This window comes from Diprion similis, chromosome 10, assembly GCF_021155765.1.
Source record: "Diprion similis isolate iyDipSimi1 chromosome 10, iyDipSimi1.1, whole genome shotgun sequence".
NCBI lineage: Eukaryota > Metazoa > Arthropoda > Insecta > Hymenoptera > Diprionidae > Diprion > Diprion similis.
In genome coordinates this window covers 6,641,499-6,660,861 of record NC_060114.1, presented here as the reverse complement: position 1 = coordinate 6,660,861, position 19,363 = coordinate 6,641,499, and positions in this window count along the sequence as shown.

Genomic DNA, 19,363 nt, shown 5'->3' with positions numbered 1-19,363 from the left:
TCACCGACGGGCACACGTACGAACGCTCACCGGGGATCGATCTTATCAAGAATACCGTGCCGCCAAATTGGCCCTCTTCAAGGAACCACCGCTGTACCGCCTCAAAGGCGCCGAAATTGGAGCAAAACTCGACTCACACAGTCTCGCAGCGACGACTTACAAACACACACCGATTTCTTTCCGATGACAAATTGACCCTCGATTCCGTCTCTCCTTTCCCTCCACCCTCTCGCTCGCATTATACAGGCGTCCGATATATCGTTACTCGGCTCCTTTTTTACCCCCTTTTAAAAAAGCTCCATTACCTAGCCACCATAGATCTGTAATTGTCACGCATCGACGAAGATCGGCTCTCTCTCTCTGAAGACCCGCCAACTTCTCCATGTACCGAGCATGATGGTCGAGGAGTCGAGCTGCTCTCTCACAGTCGAAGACGCTCCACCGAGTGCTTGAGCATTCGGAAGGGAACTACAAGCGCCAACAAATCCTGTTCGATGACATTTTTGCAAAAGGGTTGAAACATAACCTATTGCTTTCAGGGCACTTGGAACTCGACGACGATACAAGGCTTTCGTTCTGACTCGCGCGGTCAAGCTCCGCCCTCGCAGAGTCGGTGGCCAATGATGGCGAAGTGAGGAGCCGGATGGCCTTTTTCTTCTTTTCCTTCTTCCTTTTTCTACACTGCAAGAGCCGACGATCGCGTCACACGCAGGCTTACACGTCCATCGTGTCTGTGTTCACGGACGATTCCCACGACAGTGTGTATAACCTGTAAGCTTTCACGAGTCAACGCCATCTTAGACCACTACCGGACATCGTATACCTACGTGCTTGTTATACACTGCTATTGATTACTTCGATGAGCCGACTTTGCGCAGGTACAAAAGTCTTTTCTCTTCCTTTGCTTCGTAGCCGTTCAGCTACTCCTGTGTAACATATGTTCTTATAGTTATCCAGCTGGTAAACCGGCTTACAACCGCCGACGCAATGGCGGGAAAAGTTTTCCCGCCCTTTTTACCAACTTGCATATAACAATGTCGAAAATCTTTCGCTTTGTTGATTGTTCTATTCACAGACAGGTCTTTACACATGTGCTCGATAAAGTTGGCTACATTTACTCCACACTTCATTGCCTAAGGTCAAAGATCGCGAACGGTGGCATTTGTGTTGTACCAAATCAGAACTGTTTCTCCTAGCCTCTTTCTTGACGAATTTCTGAATAGCATCCATCACAAGTATTTCATGACAGGCTTGAGGAAATTGAGAATTTTTTTATAATTTATGGTTGAGATATTCTTCACAAAAAAGCTATACGTAAAAACCTCTGAATACAGAACAGTGGTGAAAATTTGTTTGAAGAAACCAAATTTCATTTATGAACTTGTTTTTGTGACATTGGAGTCCGTCTCTACACTCGACAATTTTTGAGAACCCTTTTTTTATGACGTAGAATTTTAGGAATCACTTGGAAAATTTGTCTCTTTACACGCTCTCTGAAAAAAACATTTCCCATCAAGTATGGCGGCCACAGTTACGTAATCCATGTACGAATTGTTCTTCTGATCATTTTCATCCTCTTGAGACATCGAATGGTGCCTACAAACGTGTTCAATTCAACATACTCGTCACGGTTTCAGTTCCAGTTTTGAGTGAACCGAGGAATCTAAGTAACAACGATCACCGTAAAAAGTCTCCCCCGGGTTTAAACGCGGCTCGTTAACCTTGTGCGAGGAAAAAAGAGGGGGAGGAATTCTCACGAGCGAACGCTTAGCGACAGTTAGATGTATACAACACAAGAATCGAACGGCTCTGAACGAACTCGAAGTCTCGTTGCGGGTCCTGCGAGTCAACCTGATCGTGAGAAAATATGAAGTGGGCCCGTCAGGCTGGAGCTGTAATTTGCACACTTCCGCTTTCGGATAATGCACCTAGTCCGCGGTGAATAATGGACCTCTGCTCGGTAACCCGAAACTCGATAGACGCAGGTGCCTATTTACGCCGTTTAGTCAGAGCCGAACAAAGCCGATCTCCCCTGCAAAGAGCCCGAAGACTTTTGTAAACGGTGAAGTCAGAGGAACCGGCGACGCCGATTGTTATCACACTCAACGATTTTTGCCTCTTGCTGCGACTTTCAACGACTTATATGTTTTCGTTCTATGCACGTGTTTGAAACCCTCGAGAAACGGTTATATTCCCATTGTTTCCACACCTCGCCTCACCCCAACTTCCATGTCTCAAAACCGAAATGGGATCCAAATGTCTGCACCGCCTTTTCTGTAGTCGTCCGCATTTTTCGTTCAGTTGGAAAAGTTCTCAATATTCAAATCGGAATCACGTTTTTGACAGTCGATCGTTACATTGACTCGAGCATGGAATCATTCGTTGTATTGTTAAGATACTGATTTTGAAAGCTGGAGTGTGATTATGAGCATTGCGAGAGATTAAAAAAAACACTGGAACCTTAGCATTTAATGTTCATAGCGATTGGTTTTGGCATACATCGAATGTACCAATTGTAATTTGCTCTGTTCCACGCAGTATCAGGTTTGGCAAAATCATTAACAGTATATTTAGATTGTTTTGAACAGCTCACAAACCTACAGAAAATAAAAATCTTTGATCGTGTGTCTTGATGAAAGGAGATTATTCGTAGTAGACTCCTTTAATATCTTCCAGCAACGAAACACATCATCGATGCTCTTTGTTCTTACAATATCAGATTCAGAAAGATCATTAACAGTGTATTTTGATTGTTGTCAACAGCATGAGACTATGAAAAATATCCTTGACTGACTCCTTTTACGTGTTTCAGTAGCACCGAGTGGCGAAACGACACCATCGATGATCTCCATTGATCAATTTTCAACCTAGTATATGAAGCAGATGACGATTCTGACAATCTCCCAATCAGTGAGTACAACCGTAACTTATATTCCAAAAGAAGTCACCATAACACAGTTTCTCAAATTCGAATAGATCCAGTCTCACAATCAGAGAGATTCCAAATCTTAAAATCACGCCACGTCGTAATTCGACATCAGATATTGTTGGATCCCGGTAAAAATGATAATCCAGAGAAGTCCAAACCGTATTTTCATTCCATTGTAAGAGGTTGACCTATTCCAAAGCCGCTACCTTCTCTGCAATGAAACACTGGAATAACGCGAAGGTGCGTGTTGCGATGATCTCGTCCCACGTCAGAGGATGAGTAGAAGCAGAGTCCAATCGAGCTGTGAAGACACCGTATCAAGTAACCCAGGCAACGTGATGCGTCGTCATATTATTACATGATGGCGGATGGCAGTGAGTTTTGGTCTTCATTCTTGTCCGTGGCGGAATGTCTTTGGTGTTCAGGGTGCTGCTCGCTTCTCTTGAACGCTCTTCGCCTTCTCCTCGGCGGAGGTCGGGGGTAGGTATATTAAATTCCGTTATGGAACACGCAGATATAGTTGTCAGGGCGTGGTGGCCGTCGCAGCTTCCCGACTTCCCAACCCCCCAGGGGCGCGGTGGAAGCCCCCTCTGGGGCACTTCGCTACGTGACTTCCGAATCCTTGTGCCATGCAGCGCATAAACCGAGGTCTAATAACCGAGTATTAGCATTGACGGTGCAGCTCCGCGCTCCTCGTTCAAAGGACACCTGTGGCCGTTGAACACTGCCATTGCCAGGAGAGACGTGAATGCAATTTGTACTCTCCGCGTCGTTTTCAGACGCCTCTGTAGGTACCTTATTATTATTATATACTTCGTACAACTCTCTGAGGAATACCTACACTCATCTCGCTTTGCTCTGCAAAGCAAGGTAAAAGCAGAGACAGAAGAGAGAGAGAGAGAGAGAAAAGGTCCTGGATGGACAGAGAAGAGCATATATATACAGGTCTACTTCAAATGCACCCTGTGGTGTCGGGATGCATATCGTGGATGTATATGAATATAGCAGTTGCACTGTTGTACGGATTTACATTTCTGTTAACACACTGCAAGTTTGTAACGTAGGGCACTACGGTAACTTCGTTCCTCCAGTTTTCATCTTTCCGTAGGCAAAAATTTCAATTCCTAATGCAGAGTGGTTTTTGCAATATCTCTAGTTTACACATTACTGACAAAAATGGAATTGGGAATAGCTTAACTTGAGTCTGTGAATTGTTCAAAACCAGGACTCGTTTCTTTACGTCATTTTTACAGTAGAGTCAGGATTTGGAACCGATGTAAAATTCGCAGTATAGAATTCTCTTGAGGACTAGAATCTTGTTCCATTGTCATTGGACACAAAAGTAAACAAATTGAGGTGTGAATTTGCATGAAACGCATAATTGAAGGGCGTAACCGAGTGACCATTTGCGTTGTCGCTGCAGCTGACAATGAATCGGAATCGTACGGAATGTGATATATTGTATAGTCTATTCCCGTGACAGTTGCGTGCTTCCGTGCTGACAAATTTCTCTCCGTCATTTGCGTATTGTGCTCATGATTGCTGGGCGTTAAGGTGATCAGGTACTATTATTGTTCGCACCTTCCTCAACTTCTGCAAAAATATTTCTGCATTACTTCTGAAAAGATCTGTGACGGTGGTACATTTCATCAGCGCTTGTCAAACGGTGGAAATTTGAAGAAGAATCGAGTATGCAGGTGAGTGTGCAGGTGAAATGTAAATGACTGTCTTGAGAGAGAGAGAAGTTTGAAACGAAGCTCGGAACTTGAATGAGGGAGAAAAAGGACGGGAACGTCATATATATTATATATGTATATACACATATGTAATGAAAAAGGTAGTAAAACTAAAAAAACGTATCCATAGGAGGGATGAAAAAAATGAGGGAAAGGAAAAAACGAAACGGAAAGAAATCGGTATAAGATATGTGGGTAATAAAAATGGACAATGGCGGAGCAAATTAATATTAAGGCTCAGGTGAAGGGCGCCGGAGGGGCGGGCATAAGGACGGAGGAGTTGGAGGGCGAGGGTGACGGCGATGTTGAGGGCGAGTGGGCGAGGGGCTGAAAGAGAAGGCGAGGGGGATTTTGAGTAGGGACAGTAATTTATCAACCGGAGATAGGGATCTCTATGGTCGCGTGTTTTGTACATATCTATATATATATATATATACGTATATGTATATATGCTTTGGGGGAAAACATTTGTCCTGATCACTGTGTCTATGTATATTCATACAATATACACACTCTTGCATGTGTGCAAGTATTTATAATCCATGATGATCAATGAGTGAGAAACAACGTTAATAACAACAGCAACAACAACAACAACAACAACAATAGAAGTTTAAACGAATCGATGTTAAAAAAATTTTCTCTCATTTGTAACGAAATCTTGCTTTGCTAGTTTCGTTTCTTCTTGATTAAATATTGAAGTGTAAAAAAAATAGCAGGATTCGAACCTAATACAATATGATGTAATCCATTCTAAGGCATATCATGTAATCCATTTATCTTTTTTGATGAAAATAGAAAAAAAAAAAGTCACCTAATTATTTTGCGTTCCATTGTCGTAGACTAATGCAGAAAATGATTTTATTTTTTTTTATTTTTTTTATCGATTAAATGGAAGGACCCAATTCCGGAACTTTGGATATAAGCACACCGACACCCGTAATAGCGGCAGACAATATTTTTTCAGTGAATATAAATCCTGGGACGAGAAATGCCAGGCATACCAAAACGAACGGCGCGCGCCTGCTTCTGCAGCTAAAATAATATCAATGAAAGAAAAAAGAAATATGCGTTTGACATACATATATACATATACAAGGATGAAGAGAGAAAGAAAGAAAAAGCAGAAAAAAGAAATATTCTGTATCATACGAAGGGTTGAAACTCGATCATGATGACGTCGAGGTAACGTAACGCGATTACTTTACACTTAATCTGACAACACATTTTCATTTTGTACTTTTGAATTCAATTTGGAAACTTAGTTGCTTGGGTGAAATTTTTTATTTGGAATTATTTTAACGATCGACATGAAGCGTGATGATTCAAAGTGTTTCTAGTTTTAGACTTTTTCTACATCGAACTGTGTATTGAATATTTTTGGAGAATGCTTGAATGCTTGAAACACGTAATATCCCGGTAAAAAAAATATGATTTCTTTTCAAAACTTTAACAATTTTCTCCAGTAACCTTTTTTTTTTTTTTTTGTCAATTCTGGAATACGTACACCTAATATGATCAGATTTAAAACAATTGATGGTTCTTTAACTCAAAATTTTTTTTATTAAACTACGCGCAGGGTGCTTCACTTGTTTTTCGAGAGGCACTCCGGCATCTTCGTCCTTTTTTCACTCCTTCCGTCTTTCTTTTTCGACCTGGCCAGCCAGCGAACGTAGCTACGCGTAATTCTCGTCGAGGCATCGCCGAGAGCGCCTCTCTTCGACCCCCGGCGTTCGCGGTGGGACGCCATCTTATTTATTGTTTTAATTATATCGAAATATATCGCTAGATCCTGCCGAGCTCGGGGAGTCCTGAGGATCGACCGGCACCGCGATTCTAACCAAACGCCCGAGATTTATGTCGCAAACCGAGCGCTCCTCTTCTGGATCTCCTCTTCTCCTCTCGCATCGTGTCTTCCCATCTCGTTTCCTCCTCTTCATATATGTTCCACGGTTCGTTGACAACCGGAAGTCTTCTTTGCCCGATCTTCGATCGTCCCTAAATACTTATAATTTTTACAGGATGGTGGAATTCTGAATTCTTGGGAACGAATGTTTTCTATTTACTGAATTCTTGCGCGTAAGCAGATATTTTTTATCTTTATTCAAAGCGTCGTAATTAGGTAGATTTAATTTTTTTTTACCCACTTTAAGTAAAACAGTTCAAGAGTTTTACAATATACTCAAAGAGTGTTAGAATCAATCTTTTAAAACCAAAATAACTGGCATCTATTCATTGTCCAGTTAATATAGTCAGAATGTTGGAATATCAGATAATTGATAAATTAATTTCAATGCTCGGTATTCTAAAATATTGAAAGATAGGAAATTAATAATTTTTTTTTTACCGATTGGATTAATTGAGTGGATAAATTCTGAAGCATTAAATATAATATAAAATAAGAGAATTGCACAAATCTTGAAGAAAATTGCATAATTTTAGAGAGTTGATTGAATAATTCCGAAGTCCGTGATTCCCGGTACAATAATTAATAATTGATCAATTTTTTCTATCCCTATCGTAAGAATAACTAAGTTAGAAAGAACTTACCAGTTTTCAGAATGATGTAAAACGAATAAGTTGTAAACCAAAAAAAAAAAAAAAAAAAAAAAATTGACAGAAATGACGGATCTATTACGTAATAATAAACAACGATGCGGATGTAACGAATGAACTGAACCGAATCAGTCTACAAACTATATACAGTTTGAAAAAATGTAACACACAAAAATGGACTACATAGAGCTCTGAAATTTGCGGAAAAAGAAGAGAAAAGGAATTAAAGAATAAAAACTTATCCATGATTTCTCGGACGATAAGGTCGAGGATTAACCGAATGGAACTTCGTCTGGAATGACGATCATGAATTTAGTACATAACCGAAAAAAAACCGAGCATCGGACCGCGGAGTCAATTAATTTCGAATTAAGAACGCCGGTGGTCGGCGGGCTTCCGTCGCGTTTATCCGATTCCACGACGTGCGTCTGTGTCTGTTTAATCCTTGGGCACCGAACTCGGCACTCAGGAGCAGAGCCGGGATGAACCCGCGCGGAAAGCGCTCCTCAAGGTATATGCAACAAAAAGCCGAACCGATTGGTAATTATTGCCAGCGGGTTGTCGCATTGTGCTCGCCGCCCACTTATACGTTGACAACTCTTGGCTCACTGCGGTGGAAAATCGATCGTATGTCGTCCTCGTACCCGAACTCCTAGATCAGGATGACGAGCGTACTGGACGAGAAACTCCGGCTCCTGCTAATTTCCTGCCGGAGGAAATTTTTGGGATTCGTTTGAATAATTTGCTGGGATTCTCAGTTTTTGGAGAATTTTGTCGAAAGGAACCGAGAATTTTTATGTCTTGTTCTATCTTCACGTTTTTTTTTTTTTTTCACTGTGAAAGACAATTTACTATGGCTAAGATTTTTCAAAGAATTTAACATAAGTGCCGGTGTTATTGTGAAGCTGTCGTTAAATCAATTTAGAAGAAACAGATATATGTTCGGTACTTCTGGAATGATGTAATTAAAAAATCAGCTCCTGCTAATTTCTTTTAAGAAATTATTGCTAATCGATTCCGAATTCGATTCAAGAGTTCACAGAAGTTTCAGAATTCATTGAGTTTAGGTTTTGAAAAATTTTGTCAACAGGAACGGGGACTTTTCACAAAGGGTTTTATTTTTATACTACTTTTTTACCGTACATTACAATTTATCAACTATACACACGTAGTATTTATTTGTCACTGAATCGATTTAGAATTAGGCCAAAAAGTAAAAACAACAGAGAAACACAGATATTTATCATTTTTCGAAAGTCTAATTCAAAGATTTTTATAAGACGTGGAACAAGTGGGTTGTTTTTCCTGACATCAGATTGCAAGGCAGGTATTTTAAAAAAAAAATCAGCTTCGCAACAGTTTTTCACATTTAGAAAAATGAATAATAATGGTTAGATTAATTTTTTTCAATAAGGATGAAAGACTTTAGGGTAATTTAAAGAAAATTTCTAGATTTCTTCAAGTGTAGGACAAATTAACAATGTTTGAAATCATTTCACAGAAATTTAGTAATCTCGAAAGTGGTCATAAAAATTTGTTCGTTTGCTTTCATTTTTTGTAGAAAATCATTAGAAAATGTAAAATTGAAATCCTATACTGCTCATTTCAGAATGTCGTGAAAAATTGCAAAAGAATGTTTGATGAATTAATGCAGAATCGCTCCATAAAATAGTTCAAAGATTGTGCGAATTTTGTGAAAAAGAATATGCAAAGCACCACTATATCAAAGTACGAATATTTCATTCGTTCAAAATTATGATTGAACATTATTCAAACGGTGCTTTCAATGAAAAGCCGAGAATTTGAAAATTCCTTTCTCGCAAAATCAATCCAAAATCGCGATGCATATATATTCAAGAAAATGAATAATATTCTAAAACTTGTTATTGAAAATTTGTCACAACGATAAATAAAACGTAAATCAACAAAGTATTTAACTTTCTTTCGCCTTGTTATCGTAATTAAAAAAAAAAAATTAAGCTTGGAACTTCACGAACGAAATTTATTATCCCAGAAAAGTTCTGAGCGATTTAGGTACACAGTAAGAATAACAAAAATCGGTTCATACACATGTAGGTACACGCTTTCCGCTGCTGCATCATATCTGTGGATATAGATATCGGCGTCGGGTTAATAAATAAGGTCTAACTGGCCCTCGGACAAAGTGAAGTAGCCTAAGTAAGCGAAGCGTGATGGGGGCGGGACGGAGGCGAGCCTTAATTACTGGTTAAACGGGAGTCTCCTACTACGCCTACTAAAATACAACCCATGCATCGTAATCCTGGGGCAGGAAACCGTCCCGGGTCGTCCTGAAGCGGGCCGCTGGCAGTTGCCCCTTGAGGAATTAGGAAGGAGGGCAGCCTTCGAGACCCGGACCTCAAGTCTGCAGCCACCGGCACCAGCCATCAGCCATCAGCCACCGGTAAATTACACGTTTGTTTTAACTCCGGTTAACTCGAACCCAATTCACCGCTGATTTATCGCCACTCCTCCACTCGTCCTCCTCATCCTCCTCCTCACTCTCCAACTCCGTTTCTTCCCATCCTCTGTTTTACGGATCCTGTCTCCGTCTGAACTCCACTTCTTTTCCTGAGTTTCACGCTTCTGACCAAATCGGGATGTCATCAGTCACCACCATTCTTGTATAATCCACCCAATTCAAAAAGCCAACTAGAGGTACATCTAACTGATATCCCATGTGGATGATTAGCCTCAGATTTTAACAGAGTGATCCAAAAATGGATACGTTCTTCCTAAAATTTCATTTTTACGACATGGGCATTGAAAAGTCCACTTTTTGTGGCAGTTTTCGTTCCGTAAAGTGACGCTTTACACGGCAGCGAACAACGTTGCGGAATAAAGTCTTTATTCCGCAGATTTGATGCGCAGTTCGAAGTGCGCATCACAAACTGCCGAATAAAGTAACTTCGTCGAACAGATCGCGACATAACCTCACTCTTCGTTTTGCTTTTCAATGCCCATGCCGTGAAAAATATTGTATGTGGCATGCCCGTAAACCGTTTTTTGGCTCGGATAATTTTAGTACTCGCTTCCGGCTCGCCTTCGGCTCGTCCTGAAATCTTTATCCTTGCTTAAAAAATAGGCGGTTTACCGGCATGCCACATAAATAGCTGTTCCGAGATCATTTTTCAAGCCGTGAGTGCTCCAAATGAGCATGTCATCAGTCACTACATTCATATAACTGGCCCAGTTTGACGCGCTAACCAAACGGACAATTAATGTTATGAATGGGCAATACTGGACACTAACAGGACGATAGGTTCGTCCTGAAATTTCAAGCGCGGATACAGCAAGTTTTTTTTTTTAAACCTGCGCACTGTTGAGACCAAATGAGAATGTCATCAGTCCCCATCATTCATTCAATTGGCCCGATTCAAAGTGCCTACTCGAGTCAAAACTTATAGTATGGATGAGTGGCATCAGATGTTATAACAGAATAATATGTTCTTCATGAAATTTCAAGTTCTCAGTAGAATAAATTTTTATTAGGACCTGCGCAGTGGTAATCAACAGAAAACGTCATCATGTCCGTTGATGGTCGATATTACGCCATCCCGAGCACCACAACTGAATAAGAAACTAGAGCGATGATGGAAAATATTGTGACTCGTGACGATGACGAACTTTTATGAGTGCCTACACCCGTTTGTCATTTCAACAAGTAGCCTGATTTTGTGTCTTGGGTGCTCTTCTTCGTCAAATTTTACGTATTCTAGAGTCAAAGATCATCGATTGTTTCAACGTCATTTTAAGTACGAACATGAAAAGGATATCACTAATAGGCTGAGCGAAGAACATTATGTAGGCTAAAAATTCACAACGGAAGAATCAGCATGTTCGTATAAAACTTGTCGTTTGAAGTTCAACTAAATGATGAAAGAAAATAATTTTGTTTCGTTTTTGTATTTCAGGCTGAAGCCATCAAGATTTGATGAGATTTGCAGTTTGGCCAACCTTACCAACATCTTCAAGCCTCCAAATTGAATATCCCCAAAGTGGTGTGCATTTACGATTCCTCGGGGGTGTTGACGAAATGCGCTATAATTTTATTTCCGCAACAACGACGGATGCGTGAAGGGCAGGATTCGCCCCCAGGGTGTTCACGGAGATGCGGGTCGATCTTCAACCCTCTCTTATCGCCCCAGAGGGTGAACACGGAGTAGACAGATAAGTGGCTGCAGCGCCAATTGAGCGGTGATCATCGCAGGGTTCCCCGCGATTCGTTTATTGGAGATAACGACCCTGTCCTTGCCTCGGAAATTAGATATATTGTGTACAAACTCGTTATCCTCCTCAAACGCGCCGCAGCTTCAACCCCCAGAATTATTACATACGGCTATAAACAAACGCTGTAATATCCATCCCCTGCTCAATAGATGACAGTAAGTTATTTCACTCATAATTGCTCTTCAACCGTTATTCATTCAATTACACTATCATGTTATCGCCATCGGTCCTGATCCCTGTTGCTTCGTACATCGTCCATTTGGCTATCTCAACTATCATCTTTTCAATGCTTTTCTGCATTGAGTGATTGTTCACATAGCACCACAAAAAAAAAAAAACGTCTCGCGTTTTCTGGAATTGAATACTTCATAACTAGTGTTTGCAAGAACCGAATCCTCGCTATTTTGTTGTCGTCTATCTAATAGCCGACGTCGAGACGAATTCAACGAGCTTTGAATCATAGACTTCTGATTACCCAGTCATGAGATACGGCTGATCGAAATAGTAGAGAGATGCGCACGATGCGTTCTAGCGGTTTGAACTCCTATGACAGCTGCGCATTTTGCGCAAAAAGCTTCAGAATGCATTATTTTGTGATCAAATGATCAGAAATCGATTATTCAGGGCTCGTTCGATCCGTCTGGAATCTGCCGACCAAATAGAATGTCTAAAAACTTGGAGGTGCATCGAAAACCGTTGCTGTTCCACGATTATGTATCTTGAAAAATATGTGTCCCCTGTTATAATCAATTCTCGGGTTACTAATACCACATGAAGCTCACTTTGAACGGAGAGAATTTATTTGAATTTGATTTTCTTTTATTACGTGCGCAGGTCTGAGTATGCATAATATTCGAGTAAAATTAGTAGAAGAAAGGTCGTCCTGTCATCGGACTGTGACAGGTGGATATTGTACGACCAGTATTATGTACCTAATTCCCACGAGTATACGTATAATACAGCCGGTATTATACGTCCAAGAGAATACGTGCATAATTAAAAGTGTAAGGGGTGAGAATTATAAATAGAGAATAAAATTTGTCGTGACAAGAGAAGGAGGAAATCGGTAAGAGAGCAGGACAGAAAAGAGAAGAATAAGTATTTAATCTAAGAGCAGGCGTCGCGGGACACGTTTTAATTATAAAGTAATTAAAAGAGGCAAACCAGGTTTTAATTCGCGCTGCGGAGAACGCGGAGCTCGGCGAGGCTCTGGTAATATACACCGAGTCGTAAATTAATAAAAAAAAGTGTTTATTGCTTTTACACTGCGTACGTTAATTTGAAATACTCACCCCGACGGAAAACCAGCCAACTTTACTAATGAACGATAAGTTCGTATTTAAAACGAAAGTAAATTAAATACCTTCGTTGTACACGGGTTTAACATACCTGTACATAGGTATACAGTCTCTTCCTTGGTTATGTATCTCAGATCCTTGTTTATTTTTCACATCAAAATACTTCCCCCATCATGGAAATGATGTGCAACTTTCTCACGGTATTGTACCTACATCATGTATTAATTTATTAATCAATCTATTAATATTGCTGCTGAAATTTTAGTTTCTAATTTTCCAAAGGAGATCGATTCAAGGAAACGAATTATATTATTACATTATCTCGCGTTCAATTTCCTGGAAGACACGAAGGTGTAGGTATGAAAATCGTTTCAATTACGATCCTTTTCATTGCGAGGATTGATCCGAAATCCGTGAGTCTTTTGGAGCTCCTTCGGTTCCTCCACCTCCATAAATTACAATATTTCAATCGTCTATTGTGATTGGAGAAAACGATCGAAATATCACCAATGGGTCCCAGGCTGCCCACCACGGGTTTCCTTATCCCGATTATATCAGCGTTTAGACACCCGCTGCGTCATCCGCTTATACAACGTTAAGCCAAAGCTCATGCTGCAGTTCCAAACCGTTTCACGCACGATGCTCGGTGTGTTTGTGTAATATATACGTCGGACAGATTCCTCTGTTAAGGCAAATCGTGCCTTCCCTTGCACACCTGACAGCCATGCGCACGTGGTGGATCAGACGCTTATTATTCAATCTATTACACACCGGATCGTCCACTCGACATAACCTATAACGGTTGGCAGAGAAGATTTTTCGCGGTAATAAGTTGTGAGAATATCGACTCATGGAGAATCATTCTTTCTTATTTTTCGAACTTACAGATTCTCGAATTTATCATCAATACTAACGTCTACAAAGTGGAAGAAAATTGAATCCGCAACAGGTTAATTAATGTCGCGATGTTTCAGCTCTGGTTTCGAATTAAATTTCGAATTAAATATTGATATATAAACACGCTATTTCAGATACATTATTTAGATTATTAACCACCATTAGTAGAATTCGGAAATTTTTTTGGAACGATGGAACTTCGATTTTTGCAAATATTTGTACCAAATATCAATGAATTTTAGTACGATAAAGCACGACTTGGCACGAGTGACGTCATATTTCTGCGATTTTCAACACATGGTCTGTATTATCTCAGAAATTTGGCGTTTTGTCTTTGAAGAATAAACCAAATATTACACAATTATTCCAGGTTTCCATGTTATATACACAAATGAAAATTTGCCATGCGAGAATCCAATTGCAACAAGACAAATCATAATATTTTTTCATTCTCAGGACTAACTAAGAGACAGAACGACGGATGATGCATTGAATTTTAGAAGTATGAATATTGCGAGCGACGCGTGTTCTGGAAACTTTATAACCCAAGGTTGGTATTTGTATAGAAGCTAATCATGAATCCGGCCAAAGTTTTGAATATAAAGTTTGTTTTAATTACAACCACAGCGTGTGATCACCTCGTTTAATAATACACGAACCCACCTATCCCAACTTGAGCCCGCATCCTTTCTAGCCGGCTTTTTGCCCTCACCTTCATGTATTTATCTCTCCTCCGCAATTTTCCCGTGAAACATTGGATCGCTAATCACCATTTATTGGTAATTAAAATGCAAACTCGCCCCGGGTTCACTTTGCTGTCTCGACTTAAGGTAACGTGATACGTCTTTCTTGCGAAAGGGCTCATAACGCAAATAACCACCCTATATTCTGATATCAAGGGTGCGGCGGGGATGTTGCCCCCCTCCCCCTCTACGATTCGCCCTAATAAAATTCGAGCTGCAGGATTCTCTGAGTAGAAATGGACCATCGGAATATATGCGATGCGCTACACTGACATCAGATGCATTATACACAAGTGTACAATAGATGAATCTAAAATGTACGAGAATTTGTTAAATACAACTGTGTATGGATATTTACACGGAAATAAGGTAAACGTGTTGTCTTATTGACGGCAAGTTGTCATTTATCTGCCATGAAAAAGAGTTCTGATATTAAGAAAAAGATACAAGATTATATGGTAGTTCGAGGCACACAACAGAGAATAATCTGTACTGAAATAATCCAATCCCCCTTGATTTTTGACAGAATATTTATCGATCACGAAAATTGCTAAAAAATAACGAACAAGAGCGATTGCGAATGGACCCACATCTGTGCGATCTAATGAAGCTGCTAACTCCAAGCAACAGCGATTTGTTTTAAGACCAACTGATTAGAGACTCTAGAAATCGTGATCGAGAAGGACTAACCACTTTGAATTTGTTGGATAATGTTTAGGTGATTTGAAAGAAACACAGTCTGAACTCACTGTAAAAAGTGCATAAAAATTACAGCCAAAGCACATAATATTTCTCCGTATTTTCATCATGTTTCCTCGGCTGTTTGTGGTACAAAGATTAAGCTGCTTTTTCGGAATTCCTTGGGGCAATTTAGGGTCTAGAAGGGGTCATCCAAATTTATTTTACGAAATACTATTTTTAACTCGAAAAAAGGTAGGTAAACCCCTTACTATTTATCGAGTCCATTTCTAGCGGTGTTCAAAAAATGCTGTAATATTAGTACATTCGGTGCTATATCCACGTAATTAAGGTCACTGTGACCAACGAATCAAAAAATGTGACTAAAACCGTAGAAATCCCTAGTATTCATTCTGTATTTTATCAGCTCATAACTCTCACATTACCGTTGAAATTTTCAATCTTCGGCTTACTGTATGATTTCGGATGCGCTTGAACTACTTCTGAAATTATTCCATTCAACATTCAGTTATATCAGGCACTCGTTGAACTCTCAGAAAAATTTTACTATACCAAAACATAATTCAAAGCGGATAAATCTGCCGCCATTTTCCTTTTCAAGAAAGTCTTTCGTCTGATTGGTTTTCGTCCGTTACCATGATACAAAAGTTAGGCGTATTTATTTCAACACGAGTCATTTTTATCCAGATAGTTATTTTTCAATTTTTTCTCCGCTGTTTATCCCATCCATAAGTAATTCTTGACACCCCGATAATTCACGCTCGCATGTTTCTGTGCCTCGAGATAATAGCTGTTGTGATGTTGCTCGAGGGATCATGGGATCCAGGAACGCGGCGAGATTTTACGCGGATATATTTCAAAGCGGAAAATCGTATTTGTCTGGACCGTTAGGCCTGAGCCTGCGTATTATCAAAACTCTTCTGTCCCCTAATCCCCATTGTCCGCGAACCCTATGTTGGTATTTAATGTCACATCAGATAGCAGGCAAGATGGTGTAAAATCACCGTAGGATTAAAACGATACTCTTTCATGTCTTGCAGCATTCTCGGTCATCCTCGCATTCTTTCGTCTCTATCTTCTTATTTTTTCTGAACGAATTGGTTACAAAAAAATCCTCGTTAGACCGATGCAGTGTCAGGTTAGGTTAGGTCAAGTTGAATTGGGTTATATAGTTCTCTCTATACTTTTGTTTACAAGGATTTCACGCGTCTTAAGTTTGCGCAGCTTTGCTGCACTGATATAAGGTCATGTGAAAAAAAAAATCGAAAGGATAATCCTGCCTTTAGTTTTCTATCTGTTCTTAAAATCTTCGAATCATCCGAATAGATAAAAGTGAATTTCCGAATTACTCGTGATTCAAAATCATGGTTGTCCGTAGTATTTCATTTCTCTTATCAACGAGTATTCCGTTATCGCTCAACAGATCGTAATAGTTGCTTCAGGCTGGGAAAACAAAATTGGTAACAAACCAGAAATACCGGTAGATGGTAAAACTACAGTGAAGCGCTCTGCGTTACCTATACTGAAAATCGATTCATCGGTCGGTTACAGAATGAAAATATTGAAGACGTGACTGTAGGTAAGTTGATCAATCGAGATTGAATTATTGACAGAACAACTTAGCGGATTCTTACGTTAAATGCAATGATGACCTGTTGTAGAAATCACAATGCATCAGCGAGAAAATGGTAGAATTAAATATCAAGGACTGTCTATGTGACGACTGTCTGTCTTAAAAATTACCCGCATCCCGGTAACTCAATCGGCATCTTAGACCTAAGGGTATGCATGCTCGTAATGATAAGCTGATGGATGGTAAGCTGTCATATCGATAAAACGTGGGAAATTCTTTCACTTTGGTAGAATATTTTCCGAATGCAAGTATTTCGTCCAGGAACGTCAAACAAAGCGGATCTAGACCCAATATGATATGAATTACAAAGGTAATATTTCATTTTTCGACTGTAGCTCTTAATACGTTATTCGCTGCACATTGGAACTGCGGGCAATCGATTCCTCTCGCAAAATTACGTCTAAATAGTAAGCGAGGTAATTGATTACAGTATTTTTCAAAATCAAAGAATTTTTCGCCAAAAATGCAAAGTGGTTAGCCTTACTTTTTTCGTGATTTCGAGACAGACATTTTTTTGTCTCAAAATTGAATTGATCGACCGTTTCTAAACTAATGAAATCCTCAGAGACGCAAAAAAAACATCAAGGAAGACAAAGGACCAACAGCAGAGAAATTACCAACGGTTGCAAGAAAAGCATTTAAAATCGTGTAAGAAAATACGAAGAATATAAAGAGAAATTCATTTAATCATTGACTTCAATACAAGTTACATGAAATAGTAACAATACATCGTCATACAAATCGTATCCTGCAGAAGTACAATGAACCTATATGCAGGCCAGACCTTATACTTGTGACGATGTATCTATTCAGAATATAGTAAGGACTAACGATCAAAGCGGATCCGTAGGCCTACAATACTCGAAAAAGAGCGTTCGATTTTGAAGTGTGTGCAAAAAACACTGGAATGAGCGTGAAAAAAATTAATCCGGATCAGATAATAAACCTACAAACAACACACGACAAGAGTTAGAATAATAAATATAAGAATCATGTGATTAGATAGAATAAGACACACACTCAGATATAAGAAGTGTACATCGCTTTCATATTTGGATTCAGCAATTTGTATGAATACTGGAGAACAATCATGATAGATGAATCGTTTATTCATTGAGCCGCATTCACTCATATAGTACATAAAATGCTGATCAGAATAGTGTAAAGTGTTAACAAATGTAATTGTAAACGGTCCTAATCCCATCAAATTAACTGTTTGTTCTTTGTTTGTTGATTTTGAAGCAGTCTCTCTTAAACTTTTATTCACTTAACTTTTGGTTACCAAAGTCACTGATCTGCCGATATGGACAGTCGCAATGAGCATGGTGATATAAAATTATGTAGTGTTGCACATTTTACTGTATTTCGACATATGCTGTTACATGGTAACTTGATGAAATACTGTTCAGTGACGCCCGAACACTTGTAATAAAATGAGAACTTTCAATAAACTATCAATAAATTGATATGAGAACTTGATGGCTATCAATTTGTCATTTTCCTTCCCAACCGTTCTATAAACCTAGTAGAAATACGATGTGTCTTGGGAGTAACTTTTGATATATCGATTTGTATAATCATTTCTTAACTGACTGAACCCTCAGGCACTCAGAAATCGCAGCGGAAGGTGCGTAGGACCAACGGTACTAAAGCGACGATAAAGAGACCAGCAGCAGAGAAATAGAGACGAGGCGTCTTTCGATTTTTGGCTGTAACTTTTGTTCCGTTGCTGGCAGCGTATTCGGACAGCGCTTAATCGATTCCTCTCGCAAAACTACGTCGAAATAGTGCCTTATCGGATTAATCGCAGCACTTTTTGAAGTCTTCAAACTTTTCAGCAAAAATACGAAGGGGTTGCTTTACTTTTTTGGACATTTTTGGAGCCGAAAACTTTTCGGCTCAGAATCAATTTGTATGACCATTCCTAGGGTGATTTAACCACCAGGAACTCAGAAAACACATCAAAAAGAGCGTGGGACCAGCAACAGAGAAACGAAGATGGAAATCATGAGTTTTCTGGCCGTAACTTTTCAGCTATCACTCGCAGCGTATTGGAACTGCGCTTAATCGATTCCTCTCGCAAAATTACGTCGGCATAGTGCCTCATCGAATTGATTGCAGCACTTTTCAAATTCGTCAAAATTTTCGTCAAAAACCCAAAGGGGTAAGCCTTACTTTTTTGGTCATTTTTGGAGCCGAAAACTTTTCGCCTCAGAATCGATTTGTATGACCATTCCTAGGGTAATTTGATCACCAGGAACTCAGAAAACACATCAAAAACAGCGTAGGACCAGCAGCAAAGAAACGACGATGAAAATCATGAGTTTTTCGGCCGTAACTTTTCAGCTATCACTCGCAGCGCTGAGGGACTGCGCCTAATCGATTCCTCTTGCAAAATTACGTCGGAATAGTGCCTCATCAAATTGATTGACGCACTTTTCAAAGTCGTCGGAATTTTCGGTAAAAATCCAAAGGGGTTAACCTTACTTTTTTGGTCATTTTTGGAGCCGAAAACTTTTCGCCTCAGAATCGATTTGTATGACCATTCCTAGGGTAATTTGACCACCAGGAACTCAGAAAACACATCAAAAAGAGCGTAGGACCAGCGGCAGAGATACGACGAT